Here is a 20391-nt window from a genome sequence, read left to right as displayed (position 1 = left end):
CCTCCGTCATTTCATTATCCGATAAGCACTAAGTACAAACAAACAAATAAACAACAAAAGAAATTACACATAATATCTTTTGACTGCATCAGAATTGATAGCCATGTCGACGCATCTTCCTTCAACATCCGTCAGACGTAAAGCGCCATTGGATAATACTCTGGTCACAATATACGGCCCTTGCCAATTCGGGGCGAACTTGCCTTTTGCCTCAATCTGATGTGGGAGGATCCGTTTCAATACTTGTTGCCCTACTTCAAATTTTCTGGGGCGCACCTTCTTATTGTATGCTCTTGCCATTCTCTTTTGATACAACTGGCCATGACATACTGCTGCCAATCTTTTTTCATCCATTAAACTCAGCTGCTCTAGTCGGGTTTTGACCCATTCATCATCGTCAATCCCGGCCTCAGCGATAATTCGAAGGGAAGGAATTTCAACTTCCGCTGGTATTACTGCTTCGGTTCCGTATACCAACAAATAAGGAGTCGCACCTATTGAAGTACGAACAGTAGTGCGGTATCCTAACAACGCAAATGGTAGCTTTTCATGCCATTGTCTGGATCCTTCAATCATTTTCCTCAATATCTTCTTTATATTTTTGTTGGCTGCCTCAACTGCTCCATTCGCCTTGGGCCGATACGGGGTGGAATTACGGTGTGTAATCTTAAACTGTTCACATACTTCTCTCATCAAGTTGCTGTTAAGATTAGCACCATTGTCCGTGATTATTATATTTGGGATCCCAAATCTACAAATGATATGGGAATGGACGAAATCCACCACTGCCTTCTTGGTTACAGACTTAAAAGTTTTGGCTTCAACCCACTTAGTGAAATAATCGATGGCTACCAGAATGAACCTGTGACCGTTCGAAGCTGCCGGCTCGATAGGCCCAATGACATCCATGCCCCATGCTACAAATGGCCATGGTGCGGACATTGTGTGCAATTCCGTTGGTGGAGAATGAATCAGATCTCCGTGTATCTGACACTGATGGCATTTTCGTACGAAACTGATACAATCATGCTCCATAGTGAGCCAATAATATCCCGCTCGCAGAATCTTCTTTGCCAACACATATCCGCTCATATGGGGCCCACAGACTCCAGCATGTACCTCTGTCATCACTATCGTGGCTTGACCTGCATCAATACATCTCAGCAATCCCAGATCTGGGGTTCTTTTGTACAACATTCCTCCACTGAGGAAAAATCCATTTGCCAGTCGTCGAATGGCTCTCTTTTGATCTCCGGTTGCCTGCTCCGGGTATATCCCCATCCTGAGGTATTCCTTGATATCATAAAACCATGGCTCGCCATCCATTTCTTCTTCTATTATGTTGCAGTAGGCATGCTGATCACGAACCTGAATATACAATGGGTCAACATGGATTTTGTCTGGATGGTGCAACATCGATGCTAAAGTGGCCAAAGCATCGGCAACCTCATTGTGAACTCTCGGGATGTGTCTGAACTCCACTGATCGAAATCGCTTGCTCAGATCGTGCAAACATTGTCGATATGGTATAAGCTTCAAATCCCGTGTTTCCCATTCACCCTGGATCTGATGTACTAGGAGGTCCGAGTCTCCCAAGACCAAGACGTCCTGAACATCCATGTCTGCAGCCAATCGTAGGCCCAAAATACATGCCTCATATTCAGCCATGTTGTTGGTACAATAGAAACGTAGCTGAGCTGTAACAGGATAGTGATGTCCTGTTTCTGAAATAAGTACTGCTCCTACTCCAACTCCTTTTGCATTAGCAGCCCCGTCAAAGAAAAGCTTCCACCCTGGCTCCTCATTCAGTTCTAACTCCTCTATATGTATCACTTCTTCATCAGGAAAATACGTCCTCAAAGGCTCGTATTCTTCATCAATAGGATTCTCAGCCAAGTGATCGGCCAATGCTTGAGCTTTCATGGCCGTCCTCGTCACATAGACAATGTCGAACTCTGTGAGTAATATCTGCCATTTTGCCAATCTTCCTGTGGGCATAGGCTTCTGGAAAATATACTTTAATGGATCCAGACGTGAAATAAGGTAAGTAGTATGTGACGACAGATAATGCTTAAACTTCTGTGCTACCCAAGTTAGAGCACAACATGTCTTCTCAAGTTGAGTGTACTTATTCTCATAGACTGTAAACTTCTTGCTGAGATAATAGATGGCTTGCTCTTTTCTTCCTGTGATGTCGTGTTGACCCAACACGCAACCAAACGAATGATCCAGGACCGTTAGATAAAGGATTAATGGCCTCCCCGACTCAGGTGGAACCAATACAGGTGGATTGGATAAATAACCTTTGATCTGGTCAAATGCCTCCTGACATTCTGCCGTCCATTCTATCGCGGCATCTTTCCTCAGCAATCGAAAGATGGGTTCACAAGTTGTTGTGAGCTGAGCGATGAATCTGCTGATATAGTTCAATCTTCCCAACAGACTCATTACTTCTGTTTTGTTCCTTGGTGGCGGCAATTCCTGGATGGATTTGATCTTTGACGGATCCAACTCAATGCCTCGCCGACTGACGATAAATCCTAACAGCTTTCCAGATGGAACACCAAATGCACATTTGGCTGGGTTGAGCTTAATGTCGTACCTTCGAAGTCTTTGGAAAAACTTCCTAAGGTCTGCTACGTGGTCTTCCTGACGCTTGGATTTGATGATCACATCATCTACGTACACTTCGATCTCTTTGTGTATCATATCATGGAACACAGTAGTCATTGCTCTCATGTACGTTGCCCCAGCGTTCTTCAAACCGAATGGCATTACCCGATAACAATAAGTCCCCCATGGCGTAATGAAAGCTGTTTTCTCTGCATCTTCTTCATCCATCAAAATCTGATGATACCCAGCGTAGCAATCCACAAAGGAGCCGATTTCTCGCCCGGCGCAATTGTCGATCAAGATATGGATATTGGGCAATGGAAAGTTATCCTTTGGGCTTGCCCTGTTCAGATTACGGTAGTCGACGCATACCCTGATCTTCCCATCTTTCTTTGGTACTGGCACTACATTAGCCAACCAATCAGGATATCGAGAGACCCGAATAACCTTTGCTTGCAGCTGCTTGGTTACTTCTTCTTTAATCTTCACACTCATATCTGTCTTGAACTTCCTCAGTTTCTGCTTGACGGGAAGGCATGCCGGGTCAATGGGCAATTTGTGAACCACTAGCTTGGTGCTTAAACCCGGCATGTCGTCATACGACCATGCAAAAATATCTTTAAACTCAATGAGTGCTTTGATTAATTCTTCCCTGATGTCAGGCTCAATGTGGATGCTGATTTTGGTTTCTCGGACATTATCCGCATCCCCTAGATTTACAGCCTCGGTGTCATTCAGATTAGGCTTGGGTTTCTCTTCAAATTGGCATAGTTCTCGGTTTATTTCTTCGAAGGCTTTATCCTCATCATATTCAGACTCATCGTCATAATCGATCTCTTGTATCATTAAATCAGAGTCAGATTGATTTATTAGACTAGGTCGAAGATCCGTCGTGCATGCCATGTCATTAGAACCAGTAAAAAGAGAACTGTTCAGAAAGAGAAAAGAATAAAACAAAATTAAAATGAGACAAGAAAAGAATTTTATTAAAATGCGGGATAACAGGGTTCACACTTTTACAAGATAAAATAAGATTTGGATTACACCCTGAATAATCCGAAAAATAAGAAAGCAAAAATCAAAGCCTACTACCAGGACTCTCCCCGAGTAGGAAGAGGAGTAACCGTCCAATTGTTGGTTTTGGCCTCAGGCCCCATAAACTGTATGTCTGTTCCGCTGGAACCCTCTCCGACTTCTACCATATTGACATTAGTGAACAATCTTTCGAAACTCTGATTCAGATCCCCGTCAATCCCAATCAATCGCCCGAGAACTTTCGGGACTGGTGACCCCTTGGCGCTTGCTCTAACAAAAGATCTTGAGAGACGTGGCACAGGTTTGGGAAGAAACCAAACTTTCTTCTTCATTTTCCGAGCTCGTTTTACATCTGCCGCAGTCGGTTTGAACCCCAACCCAAAGGTCTCCAAATTCTTGGGCAAGGAAACAGGTTGAACAATTCCCTGAAGTTCAGCTCCCAAGCCTTTTCCTGGCATAAACCCATTACCCAGCATTTCTGAAACCATCATAACCGTTGCGGAAGCTATCCTAGGATGCTGAATGATTTCACCCTCGGGGATCTTGTTTGCCGACACTGCATCAAAAATCTGGTAGACCCAGGGACCTTTGTCATCATTGGTCTCTATGAAGGGTACAATGGCGCCTCCTACGGTGCACGCAGTGTCCTCGCCGTGCAACACGACCTCTTGTCTATCCCACTCGAACTTGACCATCTGATGCAAGGTGGATGGCACTGCTTTGGCTGCATGGATCCACGGTCGTCCCAACAGAAAGTTATAAGATACCGTAGCATCTAATACCTGGAATTCCATGGTAAACTGGACTGGACCGATGGTCAACTCAAGTACAATATCCCCCACGGTGGCTGTTCCATTTCCGTCAAATCCTCGGACGCAAATGCTATTCTTGTGGATTCTTCCGTGGTCGATCTTCAATTGGTTCAGGGTGGATAATGGACAAATATTGGCACTTGAGCCGTTATCCACTAATGCCCGAGTAACTGCCGAATCTTCACATTTGACAGTTAGGTAGAGAGCTTTATTATGCTCCGTGCCCTCCACTGGCAGATCATCATCTGAAAATGTTACCCTGTTCACCTCGAAAATTTTGTTGGCAATCGTTTCCAGGTGATTTACAGAAATCTCATTGGGCACATGAGCTTCATTCAGTATCTTCATCAGGGCCCGACGATGTTCATCCGAATGGATTAATAATGATAGCAGTGAGATCTGGGCCGGTGTTTTCTTCAACTGTTCGACCACGGAGTAATCCTGCACTTTCATCTTCTTTAAGAAATCCTCAGCTTCTTCTTCTGACACAGGTTTCTTTATTGCAGCTGGATTGGGTCTTCTCAACTCCGCCGGAGCAAAACACCGTCCTGATCGAGTCAGTCCCTGCGCCTCACAACTATTCTCCTCCACTTGTTGTCCCTTGTACATCACCACTGCCTTCTCATACTTCCAAGGCACAGCCTTGCTATCAATCATTGGTGTTTGGACTACTGGTTTTATGATGACCGGTTCCCTGCAGACCCCTTTCACAACAACCACGGGTGCAGATGATGCTCCCGTTATTACCAACTTGGCTGGTTCTGGTTTCCTTGTAGCGGCAGATGGATTCTTCCCCAATATCACCACTGGCTTGACATCTTCCCCCTTCAACTGTACCCCTGCTTCCTCATTGATCGATTTTTCTTTTGGAGTGGCACGGATCATCATCACTGTCTGTGGGGGTTTCTTCGGCTCCCCTCCTTCGTGCACAAGCTCGATCATGTGGGCTTCAGGGTGCTTTGGCAATGGGTTCTGGTTAATGTTGGGTGCCTCCGGTGCCTGTACCTCGATCTTGTTGGTATCAATAAGATCTTGTATTGCATGTTTCAGCCTCCAACATTTCTCGGTATCATGTCCGGGAGCTCCCGAACAATATTCACATCTTACCGAGTGATCCATATTTTGGGGTAAGGGATTTGGTAATCTAGGCTCAACAGGATTTAATAAACCCAACTGCCTCAATTTGTGGAACAAGGCAATATAAGTTTCCCCCAACTCAGTAAAAGTTCTTTGCCTCTGCAATCTTTCATTTCTGGCGGCCGGATTTCCCCTGAAACCCATCCCTGGAGGGTTCCTGTAGGCTCTTGGTGGTGGATAGGTGTTTTGTGGTGGTGGGTATGTGTTATGTGGAGGTGGGTATGTATTGTGGGGAACCGGCGCGCGCCATTGTGGGCGAACCGGAGGTTGGGTGTATGTCTGGGCTTGATGGACGGTGAAATGTTGTTCTTGTGGTTGGTAGTAGGGTTGTGGAGGGTAATTTGGAATGTGTGGGTAGTTTAGACGATGGGGTCTGGGTTGGTAATGAGGGGAAGGACCTCTAGATCTGGACCAATTGTCGGCCTCTAATGTCGTGACCTCCTCTCTCCTTTTCTTCCCTAGCGCACCTCCCGTGCCGCTCTGAATGGCCTGAGTTGTTGCCTTAATTGCCGAATAACTCAGGATCTTATTGGACTTAAGTCCCTCTTCTATCATACCTCCCATTTTCACAACTTCATTAAATGATTTGCCAACTGACGTCACCAAGTGACCAAAGTAAGTTGGCTCGAGAGTTTGTAAGAAGTAATCCACCATTTCTCCTTCTCTCATTGGGGGATCAACTCTGGCTGCCTGTTCTCTCCATCGGAACCCAAATTCCCGGAAGCTCTCTCCGGGTTTCTTCTCGAGCTTTAGCAATGTGAGACGGTCTGGGACTATCTCAAGGTTGTATTGGAAATGTCCTGCGAAAGCCTGTGCCAAGTCATCCCAGGTGTACCACCTGCTCGGATCTTGTCTTGTATACCACTCTAATGCCGACCCGCTCAAACTCTGGCCAAAGTAAGCTATCAATAGCTCATCTTTGCCCCCTGCTCCCCTCATTTTGCTACAAAAACCCCGTAGATGTGCCATAGGATCGCCATGCCCTTCGTATAAATCGAACTTGGGCATCTTGAACCCTGCTGGTAATTGAACGTCAGGGAAAGGGCATAGATCCTTGTAAGCCACGCTGACCTGGTTACCTAACCCGTGTATGTTCCTGAAGGATTGCTCCAGGCTTTTAAATTTCCGCATCACCTCGTCCTGCTCTGGGCTCTTAGCCGGCTTTTCAATCTCCGCCGGGACCTCAAAGTGGGGATTATAGGTATGTGGCTCGGGTGCTTTGAATGTGAGTTCAGGGGGGTAATATTGTGTATCGTGAGCCTGAAACAGTGGCTCACTAGATGATCTGTGCAATGGGGCTGGGGGAGGTGCCACAAAGACGGGAACATTTGGTGGAGGAGGGTTTTGAGTGGGTGGTGGAGCTTGGGAATCATAAGCCTCTCTTCCCTGATAATAGTGATGGCTTGGGAAACTTGTTGAAGGACCGGGAGAGGGGTATTCCGGCGTGTGTGTTGGTTGGAGGGTAGGAGTAACGGGTAGTTCTTGCCCCTTCTGGGCTCTAGCTAAGGCTATCTGCATTTCATTCATTTCTAGCCTCATTTTTTCCATTTTCTCCAGGGCTTCCTTCAGCATCTGATTGGCCGTTTTTTCTGACTCAACGCTGTTGTCTGACCCAGTCATGCTTTCTGGTATAGGACCTTTTGATCTTGTCTGATAATGGTACGGTGCCAGTACGCTCTAACAACTAACTGATATTGATTGGAAAAACAACAAACTTGTCAGTGGTAGAGTCTTAACAGATATTGTAATTGCACGTTAGGGGGATGCAATGCTCCTAGGCAGTTAATCATTTCTAACATGCTTTTGCTCTGACCGCATGCATCATCCCGGCTTATTTTTGCTCTGACAAATATATATTCTTCCTCTTTTTTTTTTTTTTAATTACGGTCGAATCCTATAGAGATTGCCTACGTATCGTGACCCCGCACGAATCAGACCAAGCGTAGTTCGTGCCATAAGACCAAATATTTTTATTTTTTTTATTACTCAAAATAATGCTATTACAAGCCAACACAAAAAAAAACAAAAAATACAGACTTTATATATATATTTTTTTTTGAGAATGTTTGAAGAAAAAAAAACATATGGGTAGACAACAGACTCGAAAAACAAACAAGTGCAAGATTGAACTAGGGATACATTAAAGCTTTGAATTTTGGTGCCCGCGAGGCATCATTCGGCCTTTCTGCGGGCTTGGGGGCCAGGCTTCTTTGCAAGCTTTTTAGTTCCTCCATGATCTGATGGACATAACCCATGATTGAGGCAAATAGGACATCACGAGGCATCTCTTCACATGTTAGGCACTTTGTGGTGATATAGCGCCCTATATCATTGATCCTACCCCTGATTCTATCCCTCTCTATGCACAGCTGTTCTATCCGTTGATTCTTTAGTCCCAATATTCGAGTATTGTCAATGAGCTGCTCTTGGAACCTCTCCATTTGTTCTTCCATCCGGGCTATCGACTCATGGCAGTGTTCTCTATATGTTCTAGCATCCTGGGCTTGTTTGAGGACCCGATTATTGAGAATGGAGTTTATCTCTCTCAATGTCGCAACACTCATTTCGTAGTCCCTTTTTACTTGCCATAGGTGCTCTCTCCGTGATGTTGTAACTGTAGCCCACCTGACCCGCATTCTTGTTATACAAGCCTGGGATCTCTCCAAGTCTTCTCGGCTTTGGCTGACTTGATTTCTCAATTCCGCTATCAACCTTTCATCAGATCGACGTTTCTGTCGGTCGCTATCACTCTTACTGACTTGGCGAATTCGGGCTTTCAGTGCCTGGTTTTCTTTGGCTAATTTGTTCTTCTCACCCTGCTCTGAGGCTACTTGAACGTTGTTTTCAAACATAAGCCTTTCAATTTGTCGCTTCAGCTTCCCGATTTCAACCCGGTAGCCTTCCTCTCTCACTAACCAGCCCCACTGTTCCTGCGAATCATCCGTAAATTGTTGGACGTGAGCTCTTTTGGCAGGCCTCTGACGAATCTGGAACCTTTTCCCGAACCAAACATCGTATTTTGGGTCTACCTCACCCTTAGCCAGCTCTCGAACCATAGTCTTGGGTTCAAGGAATCTACATTCGTGCCACAGCTTTCTAATTTTTCCTTCGGGGAACACGACTCCTGGACTCAACTCAATGGCGTGCTTGCTTAGATCCTCATCAGTGGGAATTACCTGAAATCTTCCTAGTTGGCGCAGTACCCGATGAGGAGCATATGGTTGGATGCTACGAAGTCCCATCAAAAGAACATGACATTCCTCGGCCGCCATGTATATTACCTCAGTATCATTCAACCACCCAAATGCCCATTCAACTTGGTCGGCTGTTGTTGACCTCAATTGTGCAAGCCATGCTTCGACGCCTTCGGGAAATATGACGCCTGTCATTCGTTTCTCAAAGCCGCTAATGCAGTTTCTCTCAGTCAACCCGTGGTTCATGTATCCCACTCGGTGATGGAGGTGTTCTTGCATCCACAGCTGGAGTAACAGATTGCATCCCTGAAAGAACTTGCCTCCTTCTCGGCATATAGTTAAAGCTCGGTAGATTTCGGACAAAATCAAAGGAACCACAGTACTGTCGGTTCTTTTGATTGCAACATCGGCCATCCCTACAAGGCCTATCTCTATTTTTTTATCTTTGCGGGGACAGACCACAACTCCCAGAAATGCTGTGATAAATGCCAAAGTACGTCTTGCTTCCCACTTGATTCTGTTCCCAGTGTGAATTAATCCGAGGTTTGGTTCTTCCAAACCCTGAGGAATTCCGTACCGTTGATACAAGAATTGGAGAGTACAACATCCCTTCGACAAATCATCATTCTGTACCTTCCGACTAATGCTTAGCAAATCCAAGAACGCGTGCGGAGATACTGGTCTTGGTGAAAGTAAATACTGCCCTCTTAGTTTCCCATTCAACCCCGCATATCCGGCGACTTCCTCTAGTGTAGGTGAAAGTTCAAAGTCAGCAAAACGAAACACGTTGCGTGTTGGGTCCCAGAACGGTATTAGAGCCTCGATGATATCTGTCCTTGGCTTGATATTCAACAGATCGACAAAACCTCCCAAAACTCTTTCCACTATCTTTATACTATCCTTTCCCATATCATTCCACCACATGTGGAGTTGCGAAGGGACCTCGCTACACACTGAGAATGGTTCATTTTGACTTGTGCTCATCCTGCACATTTATTATAGTGATTAAAGAAGGAAAAACTTTTATTTGACTTAAAAACTATCTATATTCTAAAGAAATATTTTTTGGATTTTAATTTTTTTTTCTTGAAAAAAAACTTTTAAGGAGAAAGGAAATATTTTTGAACCAATATTCTGAATTTATGAAAGAAATACTACAGAAAAAATATTTTTGAATTTTATTTTGAATATCTTTTAAACAAATAATTGGGATTTTGAGATTAAAAGGAAATATATATATTTTTTTTAAAAAAAAATTTGAGGTCTAAAAGAAAAACTTTCTAAAGAAGTGAGTAATGTTAAATATTTTTGGATTTTTTTTTTGAATATGGTGAGCCGAAACCAAAGAGGTTTGCCTCTGATCTCACATCCGGTGAGAATCATACCCGCGTAGTTCAGGCTATAAACTAACTAATTTTTTTTTTGAAAACAAACAAACTTTTCCTTTTTCTTTTATATCAAAAAAAACTATTTTCATTTTTCATTTTTTTTTTAAATAAAGAAAATTAAAATAAAAGACTTATTCCTACACACTTTCTGCTTTCTAGGCAAACCAACAATTCTAAAAGTAAAAATATATATGTTTTTTTTAAAAAAAAATTTGGCAGCATTTCGACAGTACTTGGACACTGATTTTTCTAAATTAATCAAATAACTTTCCACTTGCTATTTTTATTTTATTTTATTTTTTACACTCCCGAGACTCAAAAGCCGGTCAACATGCAAGACCGAGCAAATAAATGCACATAAAACAAATAAGATGCATCAGGATGGTCATTTTCATTTTTGGTGCACCTGTCCTAGACAGACCCAACCCCTGTGTTGAGCCTCCAAAGTCAGATGCACGTGATGCAAACAAACGTTCCTACTAGGGATCCGACATGTGGTTTTGTTATACTAGGTTCAGAACCTGGGTGTTTGTTCTAGACCTGGCTTACCCGAGCGGACAGCTCGAGCCGAGGGGGGGTAGCGTACCGGGAATACAGAAGCTTCACCGGCTTAGCAACTTGTCCGAACCTCGTTCTAAATTGGGATTTTACACTATACAGAAAAGAAGTCGTACGAAGTACACCCTTCTTCATGATTTAGAAGACTCAGAGAGGAGATGGGTTTCGGCACAGTTTATACACAGTTCATGTAATATCAAAGCGGTAAAAGCAGCATTTAGCACATTAGGCTCAAACATGTAAAAATCAGATAAAACCAAATATAACAATTTATATGAGCTCGAATTTCTAACCCTGAACCACTGGTTCTGGGTTAAGTCCCCAGCAGAGTCGCCAGAGCTGTCACACCTCCTTTTTCCGGCACCGCGAGGTGCGTAGGGAGTTTTTTCCAATTAAAGGACAGTCGAAACGGGATTGGTTTATTTATTTCAGAGTCGCCACTTGGGAGATTTAGGGTGTCCCAAGTCACCAATTTTAATCCCGAATCGAGGAAAAGAATGACTCTATATTACAGTCTGCGTACCAGAAATCCGGATAAGGAATTCTGTTAACCCGGGAGAAGGTGTTAGGCATTCCCGAGTTCCGTGGTTCTAGCACGGTCGCTCAACTGTTATATTCGGCTTATTTATCTGATTTTTAATACAATTATGAACCATGTGCAAATTTTATCTTTTACCGCTTTATTATTATAATTATTATTTTTTAGGAATGTGAACATCGCTTAAAACATATCTTTGGATTGTGTCACATGAAATGCACCCACAATACGAAACATATTTTATTTGATGTTTTAGGATTTAGATTTGGGTCGCATGAAATGCGCATCCGAGTTTAAGAAGGTAAAATTAATTAAATCGCGCCTAAAGAGTCTAGCGCGTCATTATCTTTGGGGAAGGAAGTGAAATTCACTAAACAATCCATCCCAAATTCTAAGTAATTTTTTTTAAATAATTAAATAAATAAATGAGATTGGAGAATCCTGTAAATTTGTATTATTTACATCTATTTATTTTTTAGCGATATCCTTTAAGAATATCCTTTAATGACTACCCTTTTATTATTACTAAGTTTTTTATAAATATAAAATCAATATCTACATTCTTGAAAATGACATATTAAATAGAAGAGAAAAACAAATATTAACAGAAAGTAATATAATCATAAATACAACATGGAATTATCGAAAAAAATAAAAATAAAAAAAACTAATTATCCCATAGTTGGATTAAAATTCAAATTGTTAGTAAGACTTAAGCTTATTGAAACTAATTATTTACAAATACTGAAAATTGAAAGAAATAAAAAATAAATAAAAACTTGAGTACTAAATCATATTTCTAAAAAATTTAAACAATTTAACATTAACTAACTTTGTTTTAATTCATCATGTCCTAATACTTGTTCGCAAACTAATTCATGTTATAACTGAAATTGACTACATGATTCGGATTAACTTATCGTTGACGAAAAACCTTATGAATAAGGAACTTAGTTAATTTTTGCCAAACTGATTCAATAACGCCATTTTTACGTTATTTCTTCTATTTTTTTTTTAAACAGTTTTAATTAATAATCAGGCTTAAATATATTTCCTAATAATCTGGTAAAGGCGTTATTTAATATGTCGCTATAATATGCCTAGTTATGCCGATGACAGTGATTTACAGAATAATAATACATGAATAACCTAAATACAATACAAAAAATTAAATTAAACTAAATTAAAAATTTAACACTCCATTCTTCATTTCAGCTTACAAAATGCCAAAATTACAGTTGTGTACCTGATATTGTCAATATAAGAAGAAGAAAGTCAGCAACGTAATACGTAACACAGCAACAGCAACAATAACCAGCAATAACCAGTCAACGAAAATCCCAGTGACAGCTTTGAAAAATTCAAAATAAAATCCAGGAATGCCGAAAATAATGGACAGAAACCAAGGGAAATTTTCAGATTTTTGAAAGGCTAGTTAATCTTCAACCCTTAATTTCTACACCTGTATACCAGAATATTTATCAGGTGTGTACTACTTTCTCTTCTAATTTTCAACTTTTTTTTCTTTGTATGTTTTTCTTTTCTTGAGAGTTTCAATGTTTTTTTCGGAATAAATGTTCAGCTTTTTTTTTCAATCTCTCTTTTTTTTCTCTCTCTCCTTTTTATATCTGATTTCCAGACCTCTATATATATAATCTCCACCCATAAATCAATTAAAATCAATCCCTTTCTCTACCAAACCCATTATCTTCCCACTCATCCCCATTATATTAAAAAAACATATCACACCACCCCATTTCATTTTGTCCCCCATGCTTCTTTTAAAATAATGCAAGATTCCCCTTTAAATTAAATCTTGTCCCCCCTTTATATTAAATAATAATATCACAAACCACCCCATTTCATTTTGTCCCCCATGCTTCAAATAAACAATTACAAAATGTACAATTCCTAAACTACCCCTTCCGACCTTACTGAAATTACCAAACTACCCCTGAACGTATTACAAATTTACCAAACTACCCATCAGCTATAACACATCAATTAATCAAACTTAACCAAAATATAGACAATATGATCAATTTCCAACAATGTTCAAACAACAATATGAACACGAATGAACATCATAACAATAATATCACATGAACATGATTTTAACAACATTTCAACAACAAATCACATGAACACAAATTGAACAACAAAGAACAATTAAAATTTGATTGAACAATATTTTAGCAACAAACAATCCCATTTTCGGATTCAACACCAACAACAAACAAAGTATGAAGATTTCTAAATTCAATCATATTGAACTTAAAATCAACTCTAACAACATTACAACAAACAATTCTTATATTAAACTTTAAACAAGATTATGAGAACAATTCAAACAATAATCATAAATGGTAAACAAGAAATCAAACTATACAAAATTCGGATTCAAGAACAATCAAACAAAGTATGAACATGGATGAACTATTTTAAACAACAAACATGACGGATTAAACGATTAAAACAATATATTCCTTTAATACAACTAAATTCTTTAAACAAATAACAAGATTGACGAAGAAACAATTATGAACTTAAACTTGAACTTAACAATATTAACAATTTCTAACAATACATAAACGCATGAAACAAATTGAAGAAATAGTTGATTAAATTTTAATTTGAATCTAACAAACATCAAACTAACAAATACTTACTTAAACAATAATACAAACATGAAATAAACATGAAAGCAACTAATTAAACTTCTATTTTTAAATCTGAAAATTAATTTAACGAAACATATGAATAAACTAAAATTATTTCAACTACGGACAAACAAAACAAACATTGAATCATTTATCGATTTTGAATCCGAAAAACAACGAACAACAAAAAATATGGGCGAATTTTGAAAACATAAACCAACTAACCGATTCGAAACAACGACGAATAAACGAAGAAGATGGAGAGGAAGGAGCAGCAGTCCGCAGATGGCCATGGCAGCATCAAAGCTTGCTCGTCCATGGCGGAAACGTGAGCAGCAGCAGTTGCTGCGTGATCTTGGCCGCGATGGAGACGAAGAAGAACAACGCAGCAGCAACAAATGGAGCAGCAGCTACGGCAACCATTGATTCAATGTTTGTTCCTGAAGAAGCTGGACGCGGAGCTGCTCACGTTGATTCAAATGGAGAAAGCTGCCGTGAAACAGCAACGCTGGGGAACTGGACGCGGCGAGAAACAATAACAAGCCGGAACGCAGCAGCAGTGGTGGAAACGGGCAGCAGTGGCGCGATGAGGAAGCAGCTGCGGCGAGCAAAAGGAGTTGAAGAAGAAGCCGCGATAGTAGCGGCGTGGCGCAGGCAGGTTGTTTGTTCGCCGTTGGTGCTCGCGACTGTGGTCGGAGCTCGTGACTATGGTCGCGATGGCTGGGGTTCGATGACGAGGAACGCAGCCATGGCTGCTAGAGAAACAGTGGTCGTCCATGGATGTCGAGCTCAAGCTTGAGCTCGACGAAGAAGATGAAAGCAAACGCGGGTAGCCATGGCGCAAAAACAAAAACGACAATGGTGAAGCTTGAAGGCAGCCATGGTTATGTGGTGAAGGGGTGGTTGTAGTGGAGATGGTGAAGTAGCCATTGATGGAGCTTTGCTTAAGGAAGAAGAAGAAGAAGAAAGATAGAAAGGGGGGGCGGGTGAGTTAGGCATTTCTTAGGGTTTTCTAATTTTTTTTTTTTTTTGTTTTTCTTTGTTTTATTTTTTTTGAAATGCAAGATAATAGGGTGTTGGGTTATGGACCGGGTTGACCCAGTTCGAAATGGACTGGGTCGTAGGGAAGATTGGGCCATTTTTTGGGCCTGTGGCTTGAAATTGAAGAAAAGGCCCAATTCCGACTTTCTTTATATTTTCGCTCTTTTTTCTTCTTTTATTTATCTAAAACTAAATTATAAAAATACTTAAACTATTATTAAGAACTAAATTAAGTTATAAAAGCGCAAATTAACTCCCAATAATAATTAACGCACAATTAAGTATTAATTAAGCATAAAATTGTATATTTGGACATTAAATGCTAAAAATGCAAACGATGCCTATTTTTGTAATTTTTTAATTTTTGTAAAACAAATTTAATTATTATCAATTATAGAATTAAATCCTACATGCAAAATGCGACATATTTTTGTATTTTTTATTAATTTAGCAAATAAACACGCACAGACAACTACAAATAATTATTCAAAATATCACAAAATTGCACACCAAAGAAAAATCATTTTATTTTTGAATTTTTGGGAGTAATTCTCATTTTGGCAAAAATCACGTGCTTACAGACACACACACGCACAATAAGTTCTTACTTATTCTTTGTTGACTTTGTTGTTTTTGAATTTCTTGTTCGTCATTATATCCAAATTCATTTATCTCATTTGAACTGATGATATAATAATTTTGATTGAATTTTTCAACCAAAGTAGAAGACAATATATCTTAATATTCTCAATCATTTTTTGATTCAAAGAAAAATTATTAAAATGTGTGCAACTTAGTTCGGTGATATTCAATATTCACGATTGTTATTAGATCTTGATTAATATGAATTGAATTTAAAATTTTGATTTTCTTCTTTGGATATGAATTTGAATAAAAATTTATTTTTTATGCAATATTAATAAGAAAATAATCTATATAATTAAAATTTTATTCAATTTTGAATTCCTAAATACTAAAACTTCCTACGAATAATTCAAATAATTAAAGTTTAATAGCAAAATTTTAGTTAATTTTGAAGTTCTAATATTAGAAATATAATTAAATGGTAATAACTATTATCTAACATAAAATATAATTTACGTGTTATCTATCATGAATGAATGATTGAATGATTTATATTAAAAAATAGCAAATTATAAATCAGATTAAACTCTTTGTGCACATATAAAAAATTTGGATTAACACTACTCACATGATCCAAAAAGATCATCAATAAAAAAAAGATTTTGAAAATATATTAATGATTCGTAATCAATCCTAGAAAATCAAAACGAAGACAAAACTTTACAAAATTCGTTATTATTCCAAACGTGTTTAAAACATGTAAGCATGAAAGGATCGAATTTGAGGAAAGCAGCTACACGATTTAAATAAGGAAAAAATATTTATAAGTAAAATTTTACTCAATTTAGATTCCTAAATATTAGGAGTTTCTAGATAGCTTAAATTATGAAAGATTTAATAAATAGATTTTTCTTACTTTAAAATCTCAAATATTAGGTAAATACTTAAATTACTATTACAATTTTGTCAAATATAAAGACTAATTTTAAAGGATAAAAAAGACGAACGATATTTCGCTAAGGGCCTTCGTGCTTTTAATATAGTATAGATAGATAAATATAGATAAAATTCGCTATCCTTTGATGACTTTTAAATAAGACTATGTTTTAATTAATACAAGATACAATACAAATATACAATACGTACTCCTTAATTACAAGATAATATTTGTTTTTAGCAATATCACCCGTTAATCTGAAGTTGGAAAGAATAGCCGAAGATTGCCATGAAAGTGATTAATTGATCATCCATTGGTACATTGCACAACAAGGTCAGACATGGCTTCTAATGTGCAAATTAAATACAAGACATGCTAAGTGATAATTTACAAGACATGTTAAGTGATATATCGATCAAGATTAAAGGGTAAAAGAACAAATCTTAGAACGATACTAAGATTTTGTCTAAATTTAAAATTTATAAGTAGTTTATTAGCAAGGGCAATTGCAGCGTCCAGTATCCACAAAGGACACACGGATGCTATCGAAGAATATATTTAACTATTACTTGAAGATAAGAATTACAAGGCCGGATAAATATGAATAGGTAAAAATGAACGTAACTAACAAACCATTTAAATTTAGTTTATCGATGACTGTTCTGGTATTAGATTTTCAAGTAACATACATAATAATACTGATTTTTGATTGGTGAGTAATATGGGGATTTTTTCATTCCTATACATTATTTGAAACTTTATTACCCTTAAGATCCATGTTTAGCTAATAATTACCTGGCATAAACAAGTTTTGCTTACAAAATATATACAATTCACCTTAAAAGGCTCTCAAATCCATTATTTGTGTTTTCAATCAAGGGATTTAGTTACACCATTTTCCTTTTTTTTCTCTCTCTTTTTCTCTTTCCTTAGTTTTCTCCAATCATCGGCCGTGCCTTCAATCGTCCATGCTGATTTGGAACAAATTAAGAAGTAGCAAAATTGAAAAACTAAATATAACTATATCTTCTAGACACCTCCCACTCCAATAACTTCCCATAATCGCATCCTTTTCCACTCCATCCTTCTTTACCGATCATTACTCATTCCCTCTACCTCAAATGTGAGAGTAACTCAAATATAAAATATCCAAAGATAAAACGAATCTATTAATAGAAAAAAAAATAAAATAGAAGGGGGCCATCAGGAACCAAAATTGATCCCTAGAAGCTTAAGGCTATTGTACGGTCCGCATCATGGTTTGTTCTTTTCAAAGATCGGATCACATGGCTCTTATATGTGTGTAATTGAGTAAAAAAGAATAGAAAAACAATTTAGAAAAAATCAAAATAATCAAAACAAAAAAGTAAGAAAGGAGCTCAGAAGAGTATATGGGTATGAGAAATTTAACATCACTATAATCAGAGTGGTGTATGACTTTCTCTAAATAAATATGGGATCAGAAATATAAGATATTCAAGAAGAATGAAACTAACAGTGAACTTGGGTTTTCCGAGAATATTCATGGTTCTGTTGGGTTTTCCAATATTTTTTCACACATTATTTCTATCCAGTTATATACAACTACAATGTCATACCACTTAAATACAAATTTTATACAAATTTTATACAATATGTATTTTGTATATATTTTATACATAGTAAAAATAAATTTTATACAACTAATTATATATTATATAATTTATCTACAACTTTATCTAGAAATTATCTACAACTTTCACACATTATTTCTATCCAGTTAAATACAACTATAATAACATATAACTTAAATACAAATTTTATACAATATGTTTTTTCTATATTTTGTATCTGATTTATATATAGTAAAAATAAATTTCATACAACTAATTATATATTATACAACTTATCTATAATTTTTTACATTATTTCTACTCAGTTATACAACAATATCATACAACTTAAATAAAATTTTAATACAATGTTCAACTTTCATATAATAGTTAAATTAATATATATATATATGAACTATTCAACATAGATATGAAGCTTTTGGGATGAATTTGGGAGAAACAAGTACTAAGAGTACTAGACTTGAAGAGGTAAATATACCTCAAAACCTTGATTTGTTAAAAGGCGGTTCTCTTTCACAGTTAGAACTACTAGACACATGGGCTCAATAAGAGTATGTATTAGACACATAGACACGTGGGCTCTATTGTAAGTATTCTTTTGAAGTGAATAAAGATTTTTAGTTCATCATCTTCAGGCCTTGCGTCCCGGCCTTAAAGGTATTCGTTTATTTTATTTTATAGTATTTTAATTACTTCGTTTCTCTCCCCAGCCGTGACTATGTCCGGCTAAACAAATTCATATCTATGTTTAAGATCTAACTTCTTTTATATATTAACCATGAAAGATCCAGACTCTATCAAAATATAAAGGTATTTTAATATAGTTTCTTGGATTGGTTCCAAAATGGTGGTACAGTCGACTCTTGTACTACTCTTATTGGCTTTGCCTTAGTGGCTCCGTCTAGCCAGCTGTGACACTAAAGCCCGTTGAAGTTGTTAAAAGGGCGTTCTCTTTCACAATTAGAACTGCTAGACACACGGGCTCAATAAGAGTATGTATTAGACTTAGATAGACCCCTTGCTTGGGTAAAAGGATAGATCCTTCCATACAGTCATTAAAGCTATAATAAAATTCTCGTATATTTCGAAACTTTACTGGTCGTGCGGACTACCGCCAACCTCTAAATGTATTAAAACAGCTAGATCTGGATGGCCAACTCAACTTTGTGGAAACAACATAATTCAATTTTTTTTACAATTGTTCTTCAATTTTACTACAATTTCGTAAATATAATGGATATCATGTCGTCTTCTTCTTCTTCTTCTAGTTCAATATGAAATTTAGCCAAAATCAAGTCTAATCTTCACTAAAACACCCTTAAAATTGAGATATAAACTCTAAACTATTAGTAAATTGTATTTATAAACTAATTCTGGAAAAGATAAAACAATATATAAACAGAAAATGTAAATGAAACAAAAGTTAATCCGAGCCCATTGAATTCACAGTGTTTCCTTAAGGAATTTAATCCCCTCCTAGTACCAAAGGTTATGGATTATTTCCTCCTAGGATAGAACGAATTACACACTGGTGTAGTGGTACTTCAAACTCCAGTGTTTCAGCGAACACAAAGTTCGGTAGCAAATCACACTTACTGTTGCTTTCTTTGAAGTTAAAAGTATACAGAAGAAAGGAGGAACTCAGAAAATCGTATGGAAATTCTGAGAGAATAGACTTGTATTTATAGCCAAAGTTGGGCTGAAAAATGAAGAGGTGCAACTCTTCAGAATGACTGTTTATGCAAAACAGCCATATCATAAATGTCATAACTTAAATGGCTAATTTATGCAATAATAAACCTGGAATTGAAGAGGGAGGTTAATTTTCAGTTACACAATTGAAAAACGGATAATGGGGATATTTAATAACATTTTGTTAATATTTACTATTAACAAATAAATTTGGTTCAATCGATCATTTGACCGAAGCAGAAACCGAGCCGAGCGACGACGATGACGGCGCGAGACTTGCCTTCTTCTCAACTCTTTAAGAGCTAGAAGAAGAGCAATTGCTTATATACCCATCAAAAACCTCTTCCTCTTCCAATATGGGACAATGTCCCTTTGTCAAAGGGGGAAAACTTAAAATTTCACTCAAAAATTTCATTTTCCTCCATTTCCCATTCACCCTCTTTTAGGAAATTTAATGCTTAAAAAACCCAACACAAACCATATTTCCAATTGTTTGCAACAACACCCAATCCAAATAGATAATGATTTTTCAAAACCCAAATTCGAAATCAAAGTTTCAAAACTTTTTAATGTCTGTCAATGGTGGAA

The 20391-nt window shown here is 37.9% G+C and overlaps 1 non-coding gene across 1 annotated transcript; it reads right to left on the bottom strand.

The window, feature by feature from the left end:
• Positions 1 to 17873: 17873 nt before the first annotated feature.
• Positions 17874 to 17959, bottom strand: LOC138876682 (small nucleolar RNA Z221/R21b). Its single transcript, XR_011402023.1, has one exon. It is a non-coding gene; the product is annotated as a small nucleolar RNA Z221/R21b (small nucleolar RNA).
• Positions 17960 to 20391: the final 2432 nt, after the last annotated feature.

The sequence above is a fragment of the Nicotiana sylvestris genome, chromosome 8 (genome assembly GCF_000393655.2).
Source record: "Nicotiana sylvestris chromosome 8, ASM39365v2, whole genome shotgun sequence".
NCBI lineage: Eukaryota > Viridiplantae > Streptophyta > Magnoliopsida > Solanales > Solanaceae > Nicotiana > Nicotiana sylvestris.
This window is presented reverse-complemented; position numbering and strand designations above follow the sequence as displayed.